The sequence below is a fragment of the Euprymna scolopes genome, chromosome 15 (assembly GCF_053919585.1).
Source record: "Euprymna scolopes isolate OS-2025 chromosome 15, ASM5391958v1, whole genome shotgun sequence".
Taxonomy (NCBI): Eukaryota; Metazoa; Mollusca; class Cephalopoda; order Sepiida; family Sepiolidae; genus Euprymna; species Euprymna scolopes.
The window spans coordinates 93,459,716-93,483,443 of NC_136496.1; the positions used below are offsets into that span (position 1 = coordinate 93,459,716).

At 33.7% G+C, this 23,728-nt stretch overlaps 1 protein-coding gene across 20 annotated transcripts in view; it reads left to right on the forward strand.

Moving 5' to 3' along the window:
* The window catches only part of LOC145293993 (uncharacterized), a 151,425-nt gene that overhangs the window by 85,225 nt on the left and 42,472 nt on the right, over positions 1–23,728 (forward strand). The gene's annotated exons all lie outside the window — the stretch shown is intronic.

Below are 23,728 nucleotides of genomic sequence, written 5' to 3' on the forward strand. Positions count from 1 at the left end.
TTCAGTCTGCTATCCTATTTTTAGTTATATTAAAAAATCCCTTTATCGCTTACGTAAAAGTGTTTTGTTATATCTCAAAATTGAATTACTTTTTTTTTATGGTTTTTGAAAAAAGTTAAAACGGACTTGTCTCCCGAACATTGTCATCCTATTCTACAAAAGCCTCAAAATTAATATATTTTTATATAGACGGACTCTGTTATTGCTTCTTATGAAATTGTATTTTATTCTACAAAAAAAAAACCAACATTATAAAAGAGTATTCAACCATGGGAGCTCTACATTGAAATTAGTTTACGTAAAAAAATCAGAAGGACATTTTTTAAAAATGGTTTGGTTACAAAGAAATATTAAATGCACTCTCAACGTTTTCTGGTAGGAATGAGTAATTAGTTACAAGTAGACAATCCTCTTTACGTAAGCAAAAGAATTTCATTTGTTTTTTAGATTTTTTACGGACATTACAAAGATTTCATTTCTTTCTTATATTTCTCTTTTATATTCAACCCAATATTGTTCTCTGACAGATGTTGGCGATATTCTTCTGATGTTGGTTTAGGCTTTTAAACTCAACGTCACATCAGCCCGCGCTCAAGAGGCATTTCTCAAACACAAATCTATTTCCCTTGGATATTTTTAAACTTCCGCGTCCATCAATAATTGTGGAATCATAGTTCGCGCGCGTTTTTGTACTTATAAAACAGATTAAACTCAGTAAAAGCAGATTCTTAAAAAAATGGTTTGCGATATAAGAATTTATTTTATTTCATTTTATTTGTCTTCTTTTTCAACATAACATATATATTTTGTATTATTGAAAGTATTAATAAATGTTCATGCATTTCTTAATACGTGTTTTGCGTTTTATTTCTTTTTGATTTTATTTTCAAAATGTCAGTACGGTGTGGGAGCAATTGTACGGGTGTGTGCTGGCGACTTATAGCTGAAAAGGAATTAGTAATTCGAAAGAACATCAGGTATGATCCAAACACAGATGCTATGAACAGCGGTTGTAACGATAACAACAATTTATTGAGTGAAAGACAAGAGATACACAGGAAAAGTGTTTCTAGGTTTGCCAGCTTAAGTTGTGATCTATTTTTCAAGGCGGTCGTGATGACTTCTACCGGCACAAAAAAGTAAAATTTGAACATTTATTCTTAAGTTCACTTGCAGTATGCAAGCGAACTTAAGAACAAATGTTCAAATTTTACTTTTTTCTATAAGCAAGGTTCAAACACGTAATACCCACATAGTTTTAATAGTTTGAGGTGTCTGCTTTGTTTGATAGCGAAGAACTACTAAAACATTGTGGATATTGCTTGTTAGTAAACTTGCTGACCTACAGAAAAAAAGAGGAAATTTGAGAATTACAGGACAACAATTTATTGAAAGGAAATTTCCAAAATTACAAATACAAGACTAGAAATGCAAGATTCAGGATTGGTGACGAAAAAAACAAAATAGACTTCGTAGCTTAGTGGGGGATTTCCTTTTCTCTTCCCTGCAACCTCTTTCCCACAGAAGAGACGTTGCGAGTCTGTCTCTGCTTTATCGTTATTTTCATGGTAAGTGCTCGTCTGAGATTCAATCAATGGTCCCCCCTGACCAAACTTTTACGAAAAACACTCATCTAGCCAAAACCACTATCAATAATTTTCCATACTCTTTATCAGTGCCTAAACCTAAATGTAGATTCCATGAATAAAGCTTTTTCTTAGAACTGTATACCTGTGGAACTCTTCCGTTTTCCTGCTTTCCAGCTGACTACAATTTGGTTGTCTTCAAGTCCAACATAAACAAGTTCTTGATGAACGGTTCCATAGGTGGAATGTCAACCCTATAAATATAATTCGTACCGTGAAGACAGGAGGGACCCAATGGAAGACTCAACGAGAGACTCAGAGAAACACGAGATCGAGAGTCGACGACCATCCAGCCGACACCTTCTCCAAGAACGGTCTCCCCATGACTATACCAATGGATTCTATATAAATCTTGTATATACGTTCTTGCTTTCAATATGTCTGTTCTACTTTACTTTTGTGTTGTAGTTATTTATTTCATGTGTTCAGTCGAGATTCAACAATGGCGGCGAAGGATTCAGAACTTATGATATTTAAAAGTTGTTAAAAGACGATTAAGCATTAAGGAAAAATATTAAAATATGTCGTTGCACTAACAACGGTGACTTTAAATTTAAAAACGTTATCTGCAACGATACACCTTAAAACGGGTTCGACTACTAAAACATACATGGAATTACAAATTCTCACAAATATACCGTGTCAAATTTGAAAATGCAACGAACTTTTAAAAATTTATTTTTTGTTTGTCCAATGCTATAGTGACGAATTTTCCTCTGATAGTAAATCAAAATCGGAAGTGTTTTCGTTAAAATACGCGAAAAAAGAAAATACACTGAAAAAAGAAAGAACAATTAATGAACAATTTCTAAATAGAAGTTATAAAAACTCGATTTTTTGCGTATTGAAAGTGAAGTAATTTATACATGCAGGGAGTAAAAATAAAAATTTTCATCGACAGACTCCGTTCACAAAATATAAAAGAATATCAAAAGTTGATTATCACGGACTTGTGGATGTCAACAGCAAGACATGAGATAATAAAGACGTTCAACATACATTTGTGGGTTACACGAATTAAAAATATATTCATTATTGCATATACATTATTATCTAAACATGGAAGAGTTCTCCAAAATCATAGCCCAATTATTCAAATCACAGCAGGAATGTCAGCAGCGTCAAAAGGAAGAGTTGGCCTTATTAGCAAAAAAAAAAAAAAATATATATCAAGAAAAACAAAACGAACAGCTGCCTTTATTGTTGCAAAAACCAAGATAAAAAAAACAAGAAAAACAGGAAAAACGTTTTGCACACCTGCAATTAGAGACCGAAAAATATAAAAAAAAAATCCAAAAAGAGCAAAGGGAATTTTAAACCAAATTACACAAATAAGCAATGTCAAGATCGGAAGAAATTCAGAACAAACATTTAAAAATTCAAATTTTAACCCTGGAGAAATTAAAGAACAACCAGGCAAATGAAGGAAATTTTACATAATCTAGTAACACCATATTTAATTCGTTGAAAATTTCCAACTACGTACCAGACAAAGAGAAAACGTTTAGAGCGTATTATAAACATTATGAGGATATTTTCTCAAAAGACTGTGTAAGCTGGTCGAACTCAAGAAAAGTCAATTTATTACTAAGAAAACTAAGTACAGCAGAACATAGGAAATTTATAGATTTTATACTACAGAGGAAAACAAATGAGCTGGAATTCTTGCTAAAGGAACTGTTTGGACCAAATATGGGGCTTTGGTATAAGCGATCATTGTGCATGAATATGTCTAAATCCGATCATCAGGGTTACATATGCGTCTATAGTAAATAGACATTGTGACAACTTCAGATTGGCAGAGATTACCGTTGAGGATTTCAAGTACTTAATTTTTGCTCAAAAACTAATATCAACCAAGAGTTTCGAAATAAGACGTAGACTTTTATCTGAACTCGAATCTGAACCACAAGAAATGTTTAGTGTGCAACAGGATTGGACAGAAAAGTTCGTGTCATAAAACAAAAAAAAATTAATAACCGAATTAGACAAACAAGTTCGAATATCAAATCAGACAGAGATTTTAGGAAATATGTTACGAATGAAATATTTAGGAAAATATCAAATTTCAGCTCAATTCAGGATCAGACCTGACAATAATAAACTATAAAACATGGAAATTGTAAAATATGCCTACAGTAATAAAGTCAACGAAACTCGCTCGTATGGTAAACGACAAGATAATTAACTTCGAAGGGGAAGTTGTACTTCCCATGAAGCTAAACGGGATCGTTAAAAAAATAAAAGTTTTTATTCTGAAAAATGGAGAAAACTTGTTGGGTACGGATTTCATTGAAACATTCGAATTGTGGAATAAACATTTAAACTCGTTCTGCAGAAAAATAAAAAAAGTAATATGCAAACAAGACAAGACATTAAAGAAGAATTAAAGAGAAAATTTCCGGAAATTTTCACACCTGATCTTGGAAGATGTAACAAGTCGGAAACCAAATTTGAGCTCAAGGAAAATACGATGCGAATTTTTAAAAAGAAACGTAACGTTCCTTTCGCAGTAGTAGAAAAAATAACGAAGAACTTGATAGATTGAAAAAAAAATGGGAATTATATCGAAAGTAGAAACTAATTCATGAGCTGCCCCGATTGTGTGCATCAAAAAGTAATCAAACCAAATCAGAGTGTGCGCTGACTTTTCGACAGTTTGAACTCGGTGATTAAGGATTACCATTACCCGTTGCCGAGTCCAGAGGAGATTTTTAACAAGCTAAATGGCGCATATATATTTTCAAAAATCAACTCCTCAGACGCCTATCTCCAAATTCCCGACGAAGAGGAATGTTCGAAGTTACTAGGAATAAACACTCACACAAGGTTATTCAAATTCAGCAGTATTCTGTTTGGTATTAAAGTGGCACCTGCCATTTTTTAACAAGTTATGGACGTTATGTTGAATGATTTGGATTTTGCGTGCGCCTACTTAGACGATATCATTTTAAGGAGCGCAACAGTCGACGAACATCTGGAGAATCTCGTTTATGCATTCAAAAAATTCAGGACTTTGGATTTAAAGCTAAAGAGTCAAACTTCGAATTTGGTTTGGATGGAAATTAAATATTTAGGATACATAATCAACAAAAATGACAGACTTCCAGATTCGGACAGGTTCATTGTAATTAGAGACATGCCAGCGTCCACTAACCTGGCGACACTACAGAATTTTCTCGGGCTCGCTAATTAATTACTATCAAGCATTCATTAAAGGAATGCACAATCTAAGAGCTCCATTGAATGAACTATTGAAACAAGACAATGCATGGGAATGGACAGTAGAGTGTCAGAAAACCTTTGATGAAATCAACAAAATGCTTACATCCAACCTCTTTTTAACCTATTTCAATCCAAAGCTGGATATTTTAGTAGCAAGTGACGCCAGCTCATACGGTGTAGAAGCGTATATCCAATACATAATATCAGATGGTTCAAGGAAACCAATTACACACGCTTCTAGAACACTACTTCCAGCAGAGAAAAGTTATTCACATATCGAAAAACAGGCGCTACGTATTATTTTCGCCATAACGAAATTTCATAGATACATCTACGGCTGGTACTTTATGCCAGAAACGAATCATAAACCTCTGATCACAATCTTTGGATCGACGAAAGGCTTACCCGTTTATACGGCAAATCGATTGTTGAGAGGGCGTACCATTCTTCTCAATTATGACTTTCACATAAAGCATCTATCATCTATCAGAGCAGATCATGATGTAAAAAGCATGATAAACAACATTGTAAGAGAACTGCCAGTTACAGTAAATGAAATCAAAAAGGAAGCTGAAAATGATGATTTCATTTTAGACATGAAAAACAAAATTGTAACAAATGATCAAAAAGTGCAGCAGATATGTGACGGAGTTTTATTATATAGTGAAAGAGTAGTAGTTTCAAAAAGGTGTCAGAAAAGAATATTTCAGCACGGTACCTTCTCTACATAAGTACCGAAATAATAAAATAAGACATAACAAAGTTAGATCTTACACGTGAACCGACGAAATTTTTTTTTTACATGGAGGTCCCCACTTATCAAGGCCCAAGGGCCTCTCGGGGATAAGGGTTATTGTGTGTACAGTAATCAATGGGATAGTACAGTAATAGTATTGGAGAATTGATAAAGTGTCATTACTTAAGGGAGCGGTTCATCAGGAATTTGTTTGTGTTGGACTTGAAGACATCCAGGCTGAAGTCGGGAGGGAAACAGGCAAGCGGAACAGAGTTCCACAGGTGTGCAGTTCTAAGAAAGAAGCTTTGTTCGTGGACTCTACGCTTTGATTTAGGCACAGATAAGGAGTGGGGAAAATTATTGACGGTGGTTTCAGCTAGTCGGGTGATTTTTGAAAAAGATTGGCGAGGGGGGACCAGAGAATGGAGCTCAGACGAGCACTTGCAACGGAAATAACGATAGTACAAATATAGGCTTGCTACGTCTCTTCTGTGGGAAAGAGGTTGCAGAGAAGAGAAAAGGGCATCCCCCCACCAAGCCACGAAGTCAATTTTGTACTCTAAATTGCTGAAAAACCAAGTCTCCATTTTTATGAACTTTTGTTATAGTTTTTCTTTTTTTTTTTCTATTTTTATAACCCGAACATACTTGTTTCTAAAGTCTGCTACTTTATTTTTCCGTCCAGAACGTATTTGTTTCTAAAGACTGCTACGTTATTTTTCCGTCCAGAACATACTTGTTTCTAAAGACTGCTACTTTATTTTTCCGTCCAGAACATACTTGTTTCTAAAGACTGCTACTTTATTTTTCCGACCAGAACATACTTGTTTCTAAAGACTGCTACTTTATTTTTCTGACCAGAACATACTTGTTTCTAAAGACTGCTACTTTATTTTTCCGTCCAGAACATACTTGTTTCTAAAGACTGCTACGTTATTTTTCCGTCCAGAACATACTTGTTTCTAAAGACTTCTACTTTATTTTTCCGTCCAGAACATACTTGTTTCTAAAGACTGCTACGTTATTTTTCCGTCCAGAACATACTTGTTTCTAAAGACTGCTACTTTATTTTTCCGTCCAGAACATACTTGTTTCTAAAGACTGCTACTTTATTTTTCCGACCAGAACATACTTGTTTCTAAAGACTGCTACTTTATTTTTCTGACCAGAACATACTTGTTTCTAAAGACTGCTACTTTATTTTTCCGTCCAGAACATACATGTTTCTAAAGACTGCTACTTTATTTTTCCGTCCAGAACATACTTGTTTCTAAAGACTGCTACTTTATTTTTCCGACCAGAACATACTTGTTTCTAAAGACTGCTACTTTATTTTTCTGACCAGAACATACTTGTTTCTAAAGACTGCTACTTTATTTTTCCGTCCAGAACATACATGTTTCTAAAGACTGCTACTTTATTTTTCCGTCCAGAACATACTTGTTTCTAAAGACTGCTACTTTATTTTTCCGACCAGAACATACTTGTTTCTAAAGACTGCTACTTTATTTTTCTGACCAGAACATACTTGTTTCTAAAGACTGCTACTTTATTTTTCCGTCCAGAACATACATGTTTCTAAAGACTGCTACTTTATTTTTCCGTCCAGAACATACTTGTTTCTAAAGACTGCTACTTTATTTTTCCGACCAGAACATACTTGTTTCTAAAGACTGCTACTTTATTTTTCTAACCAGAACATACTTGTTTCTAAAGACTGCTACTTTATTTTTCCGTCCAGAACATACATGTTTCTAAAGACTGCTACTTTATTTTTCCGTCCAGAACATACTTGTTTCTAAAGACTGCTACTTTATTTTTCCGACCAGAACATACTTGTTTCTAAAGACTGCTACTTTATTTTTATGTCCAGAACATACTTGTTTCTAAAGACTGCTACTTTATTTTTCCAACCAGAACATACTTGTTTCTAAAGACTGCTACTTTATTTTTCCGACCAGAACATACTTGTTTCTAAAGACTGCTACTTTATTTTTATGTCCAGAACATACTTGTTTCTAAAGACTGCTACTTTATTTTTCCGTCCAGAAAATACTTGTTTCTAAAGACTGCTACTTTATTTTTCCAACCAGAAAATACTTGTTTCTAAAGACTGCTACTTTATTTTTCCGTCCAGAACATACTTTTTTCTAAGGACTGCTATTTTATTTTTCCAACCAGAACATACTTGTTTCTAAAGACTGCTACTTTATTTTTCCAACCAGAACATACTTGTTTCTAAAGACTGCTACTTTATTTTTCCAACCAGAACATACTTGTTTCTAAAGACTGCTACTTTATTTTTATGTCCAGAACATACTTGTTTCTAAAGACTGCTACTTTATTTTTCCGTCCAGAGCATACTTGTTTCTAAAGACTGCTACTTTATTTTTCCAACCAGAAAATACTTGTTTCTAAAGACTGCTACTTTATTTTTCCGTCCAGAACATACTTTTTTCTAAGGACTGCTATTTTATTTTTCCAACCAGAACATACTTGTTTCTAAAGACTGCTACTTTATTTTTCCAACCAGAACATACTTGTTTCTAAAGACTGCTACTTTATTTTTCCGTCCAGAACATACTTGTTTCTAAGGACTGCTATTTTATTTTTCCAACCAGAACATACTTGTTTCTAAAGACTGCTACTTTATTTTTATGTCCAGAACATACTTGTTTCTAAAGACTGCTACTTTATTTTTCCAACCAGAACATACTTGTTTCTAAAGACTGCTACTTTATTTTTCCAACCAGAAAATACTTGTTTCTAAAGACTGCTACTTTATTTTTCCGTCCAGAACATACTTTTTTCTAAGGACTGCTATTTTATTTTTCCAACCAGAACATACTTGTTTCTAAAGACTGCTACTTTATTTTTCCGTCCAGAACATACATGTTTCTAAAGACTGCTACTTTATTTTTCCGTCCAGAACATACTTGTTTCTAAAGACTGCTACTTTATTTTTCCGACCAGAACATACTTGTTTCTAAAGACTGCTACTTTATTTTTATGTCCAGAACATACTTGTTTCTAAAGACTGCTACTTTATTTTTCCAACCAGAACATACTTGTTTCTAAAGACTGCTACTTTATTTTTCCAACCAGAACATACTTGTTTCTAAAGACTGCTACTTTATTTTTATGTCCAGAACATACTTGTTTCTAAAGACTGCTACTTTATTTTTCCGTCCAGAAAATACTTGTTTCTAAAGACTGCTACTTTATTTTTCCAACCAGAAAATACTTGTTTCTAAAGACTGCTACTTTATTTTTCCGTCCAGAACATACTTTTTTCTAAGGACTGCTATTTTATTTTTCCAACCAGAACATACTTGTTTCTAAAGACTGCTACTTTATTTTTCCAACCAGAACATACTTGTTTCTAAAGACTGCTACTTTATTTTTCCGACCAGAACATACTTGTTTCTAAAGACTGCTACTTTATTTTTATGTCCAGAACATACTTGTTTCTAAAGACTGCTACTTTATTTTTCCAACCAGAACATACTTGTTTCTAAAGACTGCTACTTTATTTTTCCAACCAGAACATACTTGTTTCTAAAGACTGCTACTTTATTTTTATGTCCAGAACATACTTGTTTCTAAAGACTGCTACTTTATTTTTCCGTCCAGAAAATACTTGTTTCTAAAGACTGCTACTTTATTTTTCCAACCAGAAAATACTTGTTTCTAAAGACTGCTACTTTATTTTTCCGTCCAGAACATACTTTTTTCTAAGGACTGCTATTTTATTTTTCCAACCAGAACATACTTGTTTCTAAAGACTGCTACTTTATTTTTCCGACCAGAACATACTTGTTTCTAAAGACTGCTACTTTATTTTTCTGACCAGAACATACTTGTTTCTAAAGACTGCTACTTTATTTTTCCGTCCAGAGCATACTTGTTTATAAAGACTGCTACTTTATTTTTCCAACCAGAAAATACTTGTTTCTAAAGACTGCTACTTTATTTTTCCGACCAGAACATACTTGTTTCTAAAGACTGCTACTTTATTTTTCCAACCAGAACATACTTGTTTCTAAAGACTGCTACTTTATTTTTCCGACCAGAACATACTTGTTTCTAAAGACTGCTACTTTATTTTTATGTCCAGAACATACTTGTTTCTAAAGACTGCTACTTTATTTTTCCAACCAGAACATACTTGTTTCTAAAGACTGCTACTTTATTTTTCCGACCAGAACATACTTGTTTCTAAAGACTGCTACTTTATTTTTATGTCCAGAACATACTTGTTTCTAAAGACTGCTACTTTATTTTTCCGTCCAGAAAATACTTGTTTCTAAAGACTGCTACTTTATTTTTCCAACCAGAAAATACTTGTTTCTAAAGACTGCTACTTTATTTTTCCGTCCAGAACATACTTTTTTCTAAGGACTGCTATTTTATTTTTCCAACCAGAACATACTTGTTTCTAAAGACTGCTACTTTATTTTTCCAACCAGAACATACTTGTTTCTAAAGACTGCTACTTTATTTTTCCAACCAGAACATACTTGTTTCTAAAGACTGCTACTTTATTTTTATGTCCAGAACATACTTGTTTCTAAAGACTGCTACTTTATTTTTCCGTCCAGAAAATACTTGTTTCTAAAGACTGCTACTTTATTTTTCCAACCAGAAAATACTTGTTTCTAAAGACTGCTACTTTATTTTTCCGTCCAGAACATACTTTTTTCTAAGGACTGCTATTTTATTTTTCCAACCAGAACATACTTGTTTCTAAAGACTGCTACTTTATTTTTCCAACCAGAACATACTTGTTTCTAAAGACTGCTACTTTATTTTTCCGTCCAGAACATACTTGTTTCTAAGGACTGCTATTTTATTTTTCCAACCAGAACATACTTGTTTCTAAAGACTGCTACTTTATTTTTATGTCCAGAACATACTTGTTTCTAAAGACTGCTACTTTATTTTTCCAACCAGAACATACTTGTTTCTAAAGACTGCTACTTTATTTTTCCAACCAGAAAATACTTGTTTCTAAAGACTGCTACTTTATTTTTCCGACCAGAACATACTTTTTTCTAAGGACTGCTATTTTATTTTTCCAACCAGAACATACTTGTTTCTAAAGACTGCTACTTTATTTTTCCGTCCAGAACATACATGTTTCTAAAGACTGCTACTTTATTTTTCCGTCCAGAACATACTTGTTTCTAAAGACTGCTACTTTATTTTTCCGACCAGAACATACTTGTTTCTAAAGACTGCTACTTTATTTTTATGTCCAGAACATACTTGTTTCTAAAGACTGCTACTTTATTTTTCCAACCAGAACATACTTGTTTCTAAAGACTGCTACTTTATTTTTCCAACCAGAACATACTTGTTTCTAAAGACTGCTACTTTATTTTTATGTCCAGAACATACTTGTTTCTAAAGACTGCTACTTTATTTTTCCGTCCAGAAAATACTTGTTTCTAAAGACTGCTACTTTTTTTTCCAACCAGAAAATACTTGTTTCTAAAGACTGCTACTTTATTTTTCCGTCCAGAACATACTTTTTTCTAAGGACTGCTATTTTATTTTTCCAACCAGAACATACTTGTTTCTAAAGACTGCTACTTTATTTTTCCAACCAGAACATACTTGTTTCTAAAGACTGCTACTTTATTTTTCCGACCAGAACATACTTGTTTCTAAAGACTGCTACTTTATTTTTATGTCCAGAACATACTTGTTTCTAAAGACTGCTACTTTATTTTTCCAACCAGAACATACTTGTTTCTAAAGACTGCTACTTTATTTTTCCGTCCAGAAAATACTTGTTTCTAAAGACTGCTACTTTATTTTTCCAACCAGAAAATACTTGTTTCTAAAGACTGCTACTTTATTTTTCCGTCCAGAACATACTTTTTTCTAAGGACTGCTATTTTATTTTTCCAACCAGAACATACTTGTTTCTAAAGACTGCTACTTTATTTTTCCAACCAGAACATACTTGTTTCTAAAGACTGCTACTTTATTTTTCCGACCAGAACATACTTGTTTCTAAAGACTGCTACTTTATTTTTCCAACCAGAAAATACTTGTTTCTAAAGACTGCTACTTTATTTTTCCGTCCAGAACATACTTTTTTCTAAGGACTGCTATTTTATTTTTCCAACCAGAACATACTTGTTTCTAAAGACTGCTACTTTATTTTTCCGACCAGAACATACTTGTTTCTAAAGACTGCTACTTTATTTTTCTGACCAGAACATACTTGTTTCTAAAGACTGCTACTTTATTTTTCCGTCCAGAGCATACTTGTTTATAAAGACTGCTACTTTATTTTTCCAACCAGAAAATACTTGTTTCTAAAGACTGCTACTTTATTTTTCCGACCAGAACATACTTGTTTCTAAAGACTGCTACTTTATTTTTCCAACCAGAACATACTTGTTTCTAAAGACTGCTACTTTATTTTTCTGACCAGAACATACTTGTTTCTAAAGACTGCTACTTTATTTTTCCGACCAGAACATACTTGTTTCTAAAGACTGCTACTTTATTTTTCCAACCAGAACATACTTGTTTCTAAAGACTGCTACTTTATTTTTCCAACCAGAACATACTTGTTTCTAAAGACTGCTACTTTATTTTTATGTCCAGAACATACTTGTTTCTAAAGACTGCTACTTTATTTTTCCGTCCAGAACATACTTGTTTCTAAAGACTGCTATTTTATTTTTCCGACCAGAACATACTTGTTTCTAAAGACTGCTATTTTATTTTTATGTCCAGAACATACTTGTTTCTAAAGACTGCTACTTTATTTTTATGTCCAGAACATACTTGTTTCTAAAGACTGCTACTTTATTTTTCCATCCAGAACATACTTGTTTCTAAAGACTGCTATTTTATTTTTCCGACCAGAACATACTTGTTTCTAAAGACTGCTATTTTATTTTTCCAACCAGAACATACTTGTTTCTAAAGACTGCTACTTTATTTTTATGTCCAGAACATACTTGTTTCTAAAGACTGCTACTTTATTTTTCCGTCCAGAACATACTTGTTTCTAAAGACTGCTATTTTATTTTTCCGACCAGAACATACTTGTTTCTAAAGACTGCTATTTTATTTTTCCAACCAGAACATACTTGTTTCTAAAGACTGCTACTTTATTTTTATGTCCAGAACATACTTGTTTCTAAAGACTGCTACTTTATTTTTCCAACCAGAACATACTTGTTTCTAAAGACTGCTATTTTATTTTTCCAACCAGAACATACTTGTTTCTAAAGACTGCTACTTTATTTTTCCAACCAGAACATACTTGTTTCTAAAGACTGCTACTTTATTTTTCCGACCAGAACATGCTTGTTTCTAAAGACTGCTACTTTATTTTTCCGTCCAGAACATACTTGTTTCTAAAGACTGCTATTTTATTTTTCCGACCAGAACATACTTGTTTCTAAAGACTGCTATTTTATTTTTATGTCCAGAACATACTTGTTTCTAAAGACTGCTACTTTATTTTTCCGTCCAGAACATACTTGTTTCTAAAGACTGCTATTTTATTTTTCCGACCAGAACATACTTGTTTCTAAAGACTGCTATTTTATTTTTCCAACCAGAACATACTTGTTTCTAAAGACTGCTACTTTATTTTTATGTCCAGAACATACTTGTTTCTAAAGACTGCTACTTTATTTTTCCGTCCAGAACATACTTGTTTCTAAAGACTGCTATTTTATTTTTCCGACCAGAACATACTTGTTTCTAAAGACTGCTATTTTATTTTTCCAACCAGAACATACTTGTTTCTAAAGACTGCTACTTTATTTTTATGTCCAGAACATACTTGTTTCTTAAGACTGCTACTTTATTTTTCCAACCAGAACATACTTGTTTCTAAAGACTGCTACTTTATTTTTATGTCCAGAACATACTTGTTTCTAAAGACTGCTACTTTATTTTTCCGACCAGAACATACTTGTTTCTAAAGACTGCTACTTTATTTTTCCGTCCAGAACATACTTGTTTCTAAAGACTGCTATTTTATTTTTCCGACCAGAACATACTTGTTTCTAAAGACTGCTATTTTATTTTTCCAACCAGAACATACTTGTTTCTAAAGACTGCTACTTTATTTTTATGTCCAGAACATACTTGTTTCTAAAGACTGCTACTTTATTTTTCCGTCCAGAACATACTTGTTTCTAAAGACTGCTATTTTATTTTTCCGACCAGAACATACTTGTTTCTAAAGACTGCTATTTTATTTTTCCAACCAGAACATACTTGTTTCTAAAGACTGCTACTTTATTTTTATGTCCAGAACATACTTGTTTCTAAAGACTGCTACTTTATTTTTCCGACCAGAACATACTTCTTTCTAAAGACTGCTACTTTATTTTTCCAACCAGAACATACTTGTTTCTAAAGACTGCTACTTTATTTTTCCGTCCAGAACATACTTGTTTCTAAAGACTGCTACTTTATTTTTCCAACCAGAACATACTTGTTTCTAAAGACTGCTACTTTATTTTTCCGTCCAGAACATACTAGTTTCTAAAGACTGCTACTTTATTTTTCCGACCAGAACATACTTGTTTCTAAAGACTGCTACTTTATTTTTCCGTCCAAAGTCCGAATGAAAAAACCATTAGAGTAAAAAGCATTCTAGCACTTAGAGACCTCAAAACTGAAGGGGTGTGTGTGTGCAGTCAGCACCAACCCTATTCAGGGTTTAACCGGCTTCCTCCCTCGGAGGAAGTTTCATGGGAGTATGAAATTCACAAGCGGTCCCAAGTCGCATGTATATCCCCGTTAGGGTGAGATGACGACGTTAGGTTTTTGCAACTTTTTTCAGGGAGGTGTCGACGTCCTCCTACATACAGCACATGGATTTTCCCAAATTTTGGTCATTCATTTTAGTAATGACCAGGCTCAACGTTGCTTAACTTCGGTGATATGATGGGAACTGATGTGTCAACGTGATTATGCTTGAAGGGGTGTGATTTTGTTGCTAAGCGTGTTTGTCGGGGGCATGTACATCGAGGGGGCACAAATGTAAGGAGTTCATCTGAGCACATTTCGTTAAAATAATTTTAAAACAGGCACAGAGAAGCAACATTGCAGCGATGGGACAGGGGTTGGAGCTTAGTTGACAAAGTGGGGCCTATTAGATTGACGACTTTTTTTTGGACCCTATCCAAGAAGCATAGACTAGTATTAGATGCACTAGTCCAGATGTGGCAACAATATTCCATGAATGGGCGAATGGGGGCTTTGTACGGGTACAGGATACTCTCAGATCTGAGTAGTTTTCTAGCAGGATAGAAGGAACCCACCTTCTTTGCAGCAGCTTTCGCAATGTCCTCAATGTATTTATTCCAGGTCATACTGCCCGTGAATGTAAAGCCGAGGAGTTTGCAGGAAGAATTCTCGGGTAGGAAGAATATCGGTGGGTGGTGAGGTGTCTTGTGATTGTTAAAGGAGAGCAGTTTAGTCTTAATAGCATTAAGTGTCACCATCCATTTACGGCCCCATTCCACTTCGGTCTGGGGGTCATTTTCTAACGATTCTGCCATTGTCTTAGATTTGTGTACGTCCGTTCTTCCGTCGTGTATGTAATAGAGCGTTGTATCATCAGCAAATATATTTATCTTTATCATTAATGAATATCAGGAATAATAGTTGTCTAGTAATCGACCCCTGAAGTACTCTCGCATTAATGTTATGCTGTTTGTATGTACGTTCATCAATGGCAACCTGGATGGTCCTATTGTGTAGAAAGGATCTAATTATATTTAGTATACGTCCAGTTATACCGTACGATTTAATTGGCACCTCTTCGTTCCAGACTTTGTGAAAGGCCTCGGATATATCAATGGCTACAGCCCTAGCTTCGCCCGCCTTCTCCAGTGTATCATATATGCGTTAAGACCTATTCGTCCACGGGATTTGTTTTTATTTTTTCACTAAAACACGTTTTAAATATATTACCCTGAAGCGTTAAAACTTAATACAGTTAAAAGAAAAGTAATAATAAAAGAACGCATTTAAAGATTTATTTGAAAAACAAGTATTAATCTATCTTTATAGGTAAATAAATATTTTTCAAAGAAAGCTAAAGCATATATCGTTTGAGTTTTCTTAAATTTCAAATTTATATAACAAATAAATAAACGTTTTAACAAATATACCTCGAATTTTACTATATTTCTTTGGTAATAAATTCTCTCTTTTATTTGCATGTGTTTAAATGGAAAATAATTCCTTGTCTATAGGAAAAGAAAATAGTAAGCTTTTAACGCTTTTCGTAATGTCCTCTGCAATGGAAGGATTTTCGATCGTATGTTTAGACTTACACACATACACACACACACACACACACACACACACACACACACATATATATATATATATATATATATATATATATATATATATATATATATATAAAATTTAGGTTCGAACATTTGCGTGAATAACAATCAAATAATAACAGACAATACGCCATAATCACGTTGACACACATCCCTGCATTATTTCCAGATGATTGAAATACCGTTACAACCTCACACAACGCGTGAGTCGTATATTTGTCACAAATAGCAGACCACAACTGAAGCAGAAGAGTCTACAGAAGAGGGTCACAGGCCGTGCCCCTTTGTCGGATTAGAAACCAGCGGTATCAATGTTGTTCTGACATCTATAATATAATATGTAAACGGATATATGTTTGTCTGTCTGTCGGCATGTCTGTCTGTCGGTTTGTCATTCTGTCTCCATATTTTCAAACTCTATGTCCCCCAAAATTTAAAGTCGCAGAGCGACGCTTGGGGCTTCAAATGATTGATTTTTACGCAAAATTGTAAGGGGTCAAAAATGGGTCAAAAATGAAAAAAATCATTAAACATTTTGTACATTCAACTTAGTTAATTTTTTATTTGTTATCGGTTTGTATACGCGCGTATCACGTTGATACAGTAGTAACGTCACCAGTTTGAATACTTCGATTTCGATTCTAGTTGATGGCACCTAAACACTTCTTTTATGTTTACTTTTGAAATCACGACTCTATAATAATATATACGACATCTGGATAAATTAAAATATCATATTTAAGCGTATTTTACGCTCGGATAATGCCGGTACCCCCCCCGGTTCTCAAACATGTAAATGGTTCTATGTCTGTCTGTCTGTGCGTCCGTTTATCTTTCTGTCTGTCTTCGTATTTTCAAACACTATCTCCTCCGAAACTAAAAGTATCAAAGCGGTTTAAATTGTTTTTAAGGTAAAAAATGGCTCAAAATAAAACAAAAACAAAAATGGTATACATTTGTAAATCTATCTTAGTTTATGTTTAATTTTAAATTTTTAATGAGTTTATATGCGTGTCACCAACTTAGAATGCGCGGGCGTAAAATACTCTTAAAGTATGATATTTTGATTTGTCCATCTTTTGTATATATTATTATTAAGTCGTGATTTTAAAAGTAAAAACAAATATATTTGTATGCCATCAACTGGAATCGAACTGAAACTGTAGCATCCAAAGCTGGTGACGTTACCCTATTCCCTATTCCCTTATTTCTCTACAAACTGAGTAAAGTGGGTTTGCTTCCATTCCACCTGTGCTCATTCGGCTGGTTTGAACCAGTCTTGCCTGAGAGGTTGAGGGTACCATTCTCCCTTGAAACTCGCATTCACGAATACCCGTGGGCTTAATCTAGTACTATCGGGGACATTAGTTGCATGGGTAATATGTAGGGAGATGAATAGCAAGATGTCTGTTCACATTACACGTGAACTTCTGCATATCAGTACAGTCGGGAAAGCAGAATCCCGGAAGGGAGTTCCAAGTCTAACAGTTCTGGAGAAGAAACTTTTGGAATAGAAGGCTTCCTTACACCTAGGGATCTCTACCGTGAAAGGGTGGGATTTAGCGGCTTATCGGGTTTGTCGGGGGGTATTCACGTCGAAGGACTACAAGTGCTTGTAGTTCGTCAGAGCATTCACCATTAAAGTACTTGTAGAACAGGCAGAGGGATGCAACATTTCGTCGATGGGAGTCCAGAAGTGAGAGACAAGTAGCAGATGCACCAGCCAGATGTGAAAACAGTACTCCATACATGGGCGAATGGCTTCCTTATAGAGGTACAGGATATTTTCAGGCGTAAGTAGTTTTGTATCACAGTAGAGAGAGCCCACCTTCTTTGCAGCAGCCGTGGCAATGATCTCAATGTATCTATTCCAGTTCATGTTCCCTTTAAACGTTATGCTAAAGAGTTTACAGGGAGTACTTTCGGGTAATGTGTTTTTGGCCATTGTTATTTGTGATAGAGAAGGTTTCTTGTAATTATTGAAGAAAACAAGCTTAGTTTTGGCAGCATTGAATGTGACCATCCATTTTTGTCCTCATTCCACTACAGATTTGAGGTCATCCTCTAGTTTTTCTGCCATTTCCTTAGATATGTGTTCATTTGTTTTCCCCTCGTGCCTGGTATAGAGAGCGGTTACATCAGCAAATATACCCATCTCAGAAATAATTTTATCATTTATGAATATCAGAAATAATAAAGATCCAAGGATAGACCCCTGAGGTACTCCTGCATTTATATCATATTGTTTAGATGTACGACCGTCGAGGACAACCTGGATTTTTCTTCTACTTAAGAAGGATTTAAAGAAGGATTTAATTACATTATGTATTCTTCCAGTGATACCATATGATCTAATTTTCCTTAGAAGACCATCGTGCCATACTCTGCCAAAAGCCTTAGATATGTCGAGGACTACTGCTCTACACTGCTTTGTCTAGTGAACGGTATATACGTTCAGAGATTAGAGTTAGGATATCTGCTGTGAAAGCTTGCCTTAATCTATATTGTTTGTCGGTCAGGAGTTTAGCAGCTGTAAGGTGATGGACTAGAGCTTGATTAATTAAGAACTCAAATATTTTGGCGAAAAGCGGGAGAAGGCTAATGGGGCGATAATTTAATGGGTCACTTCTTTCGCGAGAATTCTTGAAAACTAGTACCACAGAAGATGTTTTCTAGCAGTCAGAAAAGAAAGATTCGTTAAGGCATATGTTGTAAAGTTTGGAGAGAACTGGAATAACCTCAGCGGTGCATTTTTTAATAGCACAGCCCGGATGAGATCAGGTCAACATGATTTAGAGGTGTCTAAGTTATTTATGATACCATGTACCTGAGAAGGGGTGATTTTCAAATCATCTAGTGTGGCGTCTGTCTACAAAGGAAAGTTAGGGAGCGAGTGGTGTGCCGGGTCCAATGTGGAGTTTGAGGCAAACCGACTGGCAAGTAAATTAGCCTTCTCGGTTGCTGTGCAAACAACCTCACGATTATTTGATAGTGGAGGAATCGTTGACTGCCTATTATTTACTATACTCTTGTAGATTTTCTTCAAATCACGGGTTCCTAATTTCTGTGCTTCAGTGCGTTTTCTGGTGGTTTCAGTATATTCTGTCTTAGCTGTCGCCATTTCTCTCTTACAATTACTTTTAACCTCCCTCTCTGCCGTAAAAACGGATAGATATATACACGAGCTTGGATTCTATATTCATAACACGCTTCCTTTAACTAGTTAGTTACTTATGTTTTCTCTACCGTTTTCCCTGAAGTCAGGACTGTAGTCTAATCGGTCATGACTCTGCTAGTATAGATGCAGTACTCTCTTCAAATAATAACGTCCAAATACATGTGCTTGGTGACTGTAATATTCACTATAAAAATTAGTTTGGTTTCTCAGGACGCTCTACTTATACTTTCTCTATAGTCCATTCACTAACACAGACATGTTCCAACTTGCCTCCCAGATCGTGAACACTAGTGCTTCTAAATTTATTCCTCATAACAATACATGAGGATTGTGTGACAAATGCTCATCATCCACTTTGAAACACAGACTACGTAGTGGTACCAGTTGACATCACACTTAAATACCAATTCCAAGGTGAGAAGCTATTGTTTAAAACAGCAAGTTACTACAAAAAGGCAGACCGGTAAGCCGTCAGAGAACACGTCATAGATGCCCCATTGACGAATATTTTCTCTCTTCCTGCTCACATCTATGGTTCACTACAGATTGTGCAGCAGCCATTGCAAAAGGACAGTATGCATTACGCCGGTTCGTACGTTAAGTAAAATAAAAATAGGCAACATTTCATAGATGCTAGAAATAATTGTAACAGATGAATAGCCACAGCCAAAAGATAGCATGCTGAAATATCCAGGGAACGCATAGAATCGCAAACGTGATTTCTGGGAATTCTATAATAGTGTAGTAAATAAAAGGCGAAAAGTCATTCACCCACTATGCAACAACTAGAAGGTCAAATACACGTAAACTGGGAAGGTAGATGATATGAAAATCACCCCTTCTCCTGTCCGCGATATCATAAAAAGCTTAGACACTTCTAAAGCGTGTTGGACTGATTTCATGCCTGCTGTGCTAATTAAGAAATGCTCAGCTGAGCTAGTCCCGTACTTTACAATAAATGCCTTGGTGAATTTTGCTGGAAGATGGCATCTGTGGTACCAGTGTACAAGAATTCAGCCGAAAAGACTGACCCTCTCAATTATCGCTCTATCAGTAGCCCCTCTTCACTAAACACTTTGAAATGTTAATCGTCAGTTCATCACCTCGCAAAATCATATCTTCTCTTTGAAAAACAGCATGGATTAAGGGAATGTCGTTCTACTGCAGATATTTTAACATCCCCAAACGTATATACTATGCGCTGGATATGGCGGGCAAAGCGTGGGCCGTAACTCTTGATATATCGAAGATGTTGGACAAGTCTCTTACGAAAGGTTGCCAATAAAAACGAATACTATATATATATATATATATGTATATATATATATATATATATATATATATATATATATATATATATATATATATATAGCAGGGACACTCGACATTGCCTGGGATTTAATGAGGATCAACAAATGTTTCGCCCTCTACAATAAAATCGATTGCAACATAACATCGTGTAATTACAAGAAACATTACGTAAAGGTTGCCAACATCCAAAGTAAAAGTGATTCTGTAGTACGAAATGGAATTGAACTATAAACAACCAGGTTGCAACTTTATGTCATTTAGCTCTTAGCCGCCTATCAGTGTGCAAATTGTGAGATGGAAACTATATTTTTGACTATAATGCAACTTACATAAAAGCTGATGACTACAATCAAAACAGGTTAATGTGATAATTGTATGTCTAAGTTTGGTTTAAATAGCAAAATAATAGATTCAAGAGGAAGTAAAACAAATTAGCTACAATCAATAAATACCACACTCCCTATCGGTGCCTAAACTTAAACACGGATTCCATGAACAAAGCTTCTTTTCTAGAACTGCTTGCCTGTGGAACTCTTTTCTGCTGGTCTGCTTTCCAGCTTACTTCAATATGGTCGTCTTTAAGCTCAGCGTACACAAGTTCTTATTGGACGGTACTCATGAATATAATTATACTATTAATAAATTTCTACTACAATTATTACGCTAATGCCCCAATGACTAAAATACATACACTAACCCTTATCCTCGAATTGCCTCCGGGCCCTGATATGTGGTAACTCATTTGTAAAAATAATGTTCAAATGTATACATTTTTAAATTGTTGAAATGTGGTTACAATAGGTTGTTCTAGAGTTTGTTTTCTTTTCACACAGCTGAAAATCTAATATTTATTTTTATAGTTAAAGCATTTTATTATATTCCCCAGGCAACTCTGTATTTATGTATGCGCTTTCAACAAGACTGCATAATAAAACATAAGTAATGGCTTCCTTTTTCACATGCCCAACCTTTTTTTAGGTAAAAATAAAAATCCATTTCTTTCATATCTCTTTTCCACGCACACATATATATATATGTGCGTTGACGTGTAGGAATACAAAATGTCTTTGGAAAAAAACAAGAATGTTTCCTTCAAATGCACATAATTTCGACCGATCCTTCGATCTTCCTCGGTGTGAATGATAGAAAACATGAGTGTACGAACATATATATATATATATATATATATATATATATATATATATATATATATATAGACATTTAAAAAAATAAGAAATGGCTTCTGTTTACATGCTCCAATTTTAAGATCCAAATGATTTCTCTTTTTATGTATAATTGAATATAAAAATATATATTTATTTTTCACAGAATTAAAAATGAACCAAAAGGATTCCCCATTATAAAAAAGGGTTTTTTTTACTCTAAACGGCATGGTCCCTCACAGTTGGGAGATTCTATTTATAAACGATGCTGCTAGGAACTGACGAATCAAATTAATTCAAGTTCTGTTACCAACCAATCAGAAACCAGAATTGCTCCATAAAAATTAACCCTTATTTTTTTAGCAACATTGCATGTGTTTTCTTCGTGTCAACATGTGAAGAACTTTTTGCTCTATGACTTCCAACTTAAGAACTGTCAACTGAGAACCACTCACTTCCAGGACATGTGTAGAACAACTAACCATCGGAAACTGTTCTGAAACTAAACATGGCTTCCAACTCAAGTCGGATCCTACTATTTAAAGATCAAACATAGTTGATTATTCACGTACAACATTCACTTGTGATTGTCAAAAAAGGGGTAAAAGGGGCTGATACGATAACTACGATAACACAGCTTACAAATTACATGACACAACTTACATAAAAGATGACGACTACAATGAAAACAGGTTAATGTGCTTATTGTATGTCTAAGTTTGGTTTAAATAGCAAAGTAATAAATTCACTTTATGCGCAAAAGGAAGTAAAACAAATTAGTGTAAATTGAACTATTTTCATATCGATCTCAAGCAACTGAATATTTAATTTGATGAACTTAGAAAGAATATAAGCAACTTTGGTTTCAACCCAATAATCACCATTTGTTCTTTAAATCAATTATCAATTTTTTGTAATTACATTATTTTTGATACTAAACCATTTTCAAAATAGAGAATTTACTTGTAAGATATATAAAAATTGACTGATTATAATTAAAAAAAAAAACAATTGATTTGGTCTCAACCTATTTATCTCCCCTTAATTCTTTAATTTATAACTACTTCATTAAAAATACAATACAATTTGATACGTAAACTACTTTCAAAAATTTAATTGACTTTGTAAGATAGCCATTTTACTTGTGCTAAATGTGATAAAGTTATAATAATTACTAAGGAAAACAATTAAATCGAATCAAACATGTAAATGATTTTATCTTTTCGCTCTAGACTTTCATGGAAAACTGATATATTCATTAGTGTTTTCCAATATATATCACACAGTATGTGCTAATTTGAAATTTATAGATGTGGCAGAAATATGGTTACTTATCTTTCCGGTCAGGAAAAATGGGCCATGGTAGCTAATACGTTCCAAGTGTGCAAAAATGTTTCCGTGGGAGGGAATGTTTATTTGTCAATATATGGTTTTCTTTTTGGTAATATTTTATTAAATTAAATTGATTCACAATATAAAAATCCTACTGTGGTTGACGTATATATATATATATGTATATATATATATATATATATATATATATATATATATATATATATATATATATATATATATCATAATTAGGGAATTTAAAATTTGTGATTCGAAAAAGTTAAATTTCAAATATAGAAATTTTATTGTATACAAGACAAAGAATGCAGCATTGCAAAATATATTTCCTTAACCCATGATCTTTCGATGTTATCCATCTCATCGGAGGAAAATATTAGCAAACATTATAAAAGGTTTGCATCTAAATTGCTCAACGTAATAAACATAGAAAATTAAATTAAATTAAATGTTTTCAATTTAATTTTAATATATACACACACACACAAATATATATATATATAAACAGGTACATATATATACATGTACATATATTTACATGTATATACATGTACATATGTATGCATATACATGTATATATAAGCATATATATACATATACATATATACATATACATATATATAAGCAAATATATACATATACATATGTACATATATATACACATATATATACATGTATATACATATGAATACATATATATACATATGAATACATATACATATATATACACATATATATGCACATATACATGTACATATATACAGACATAT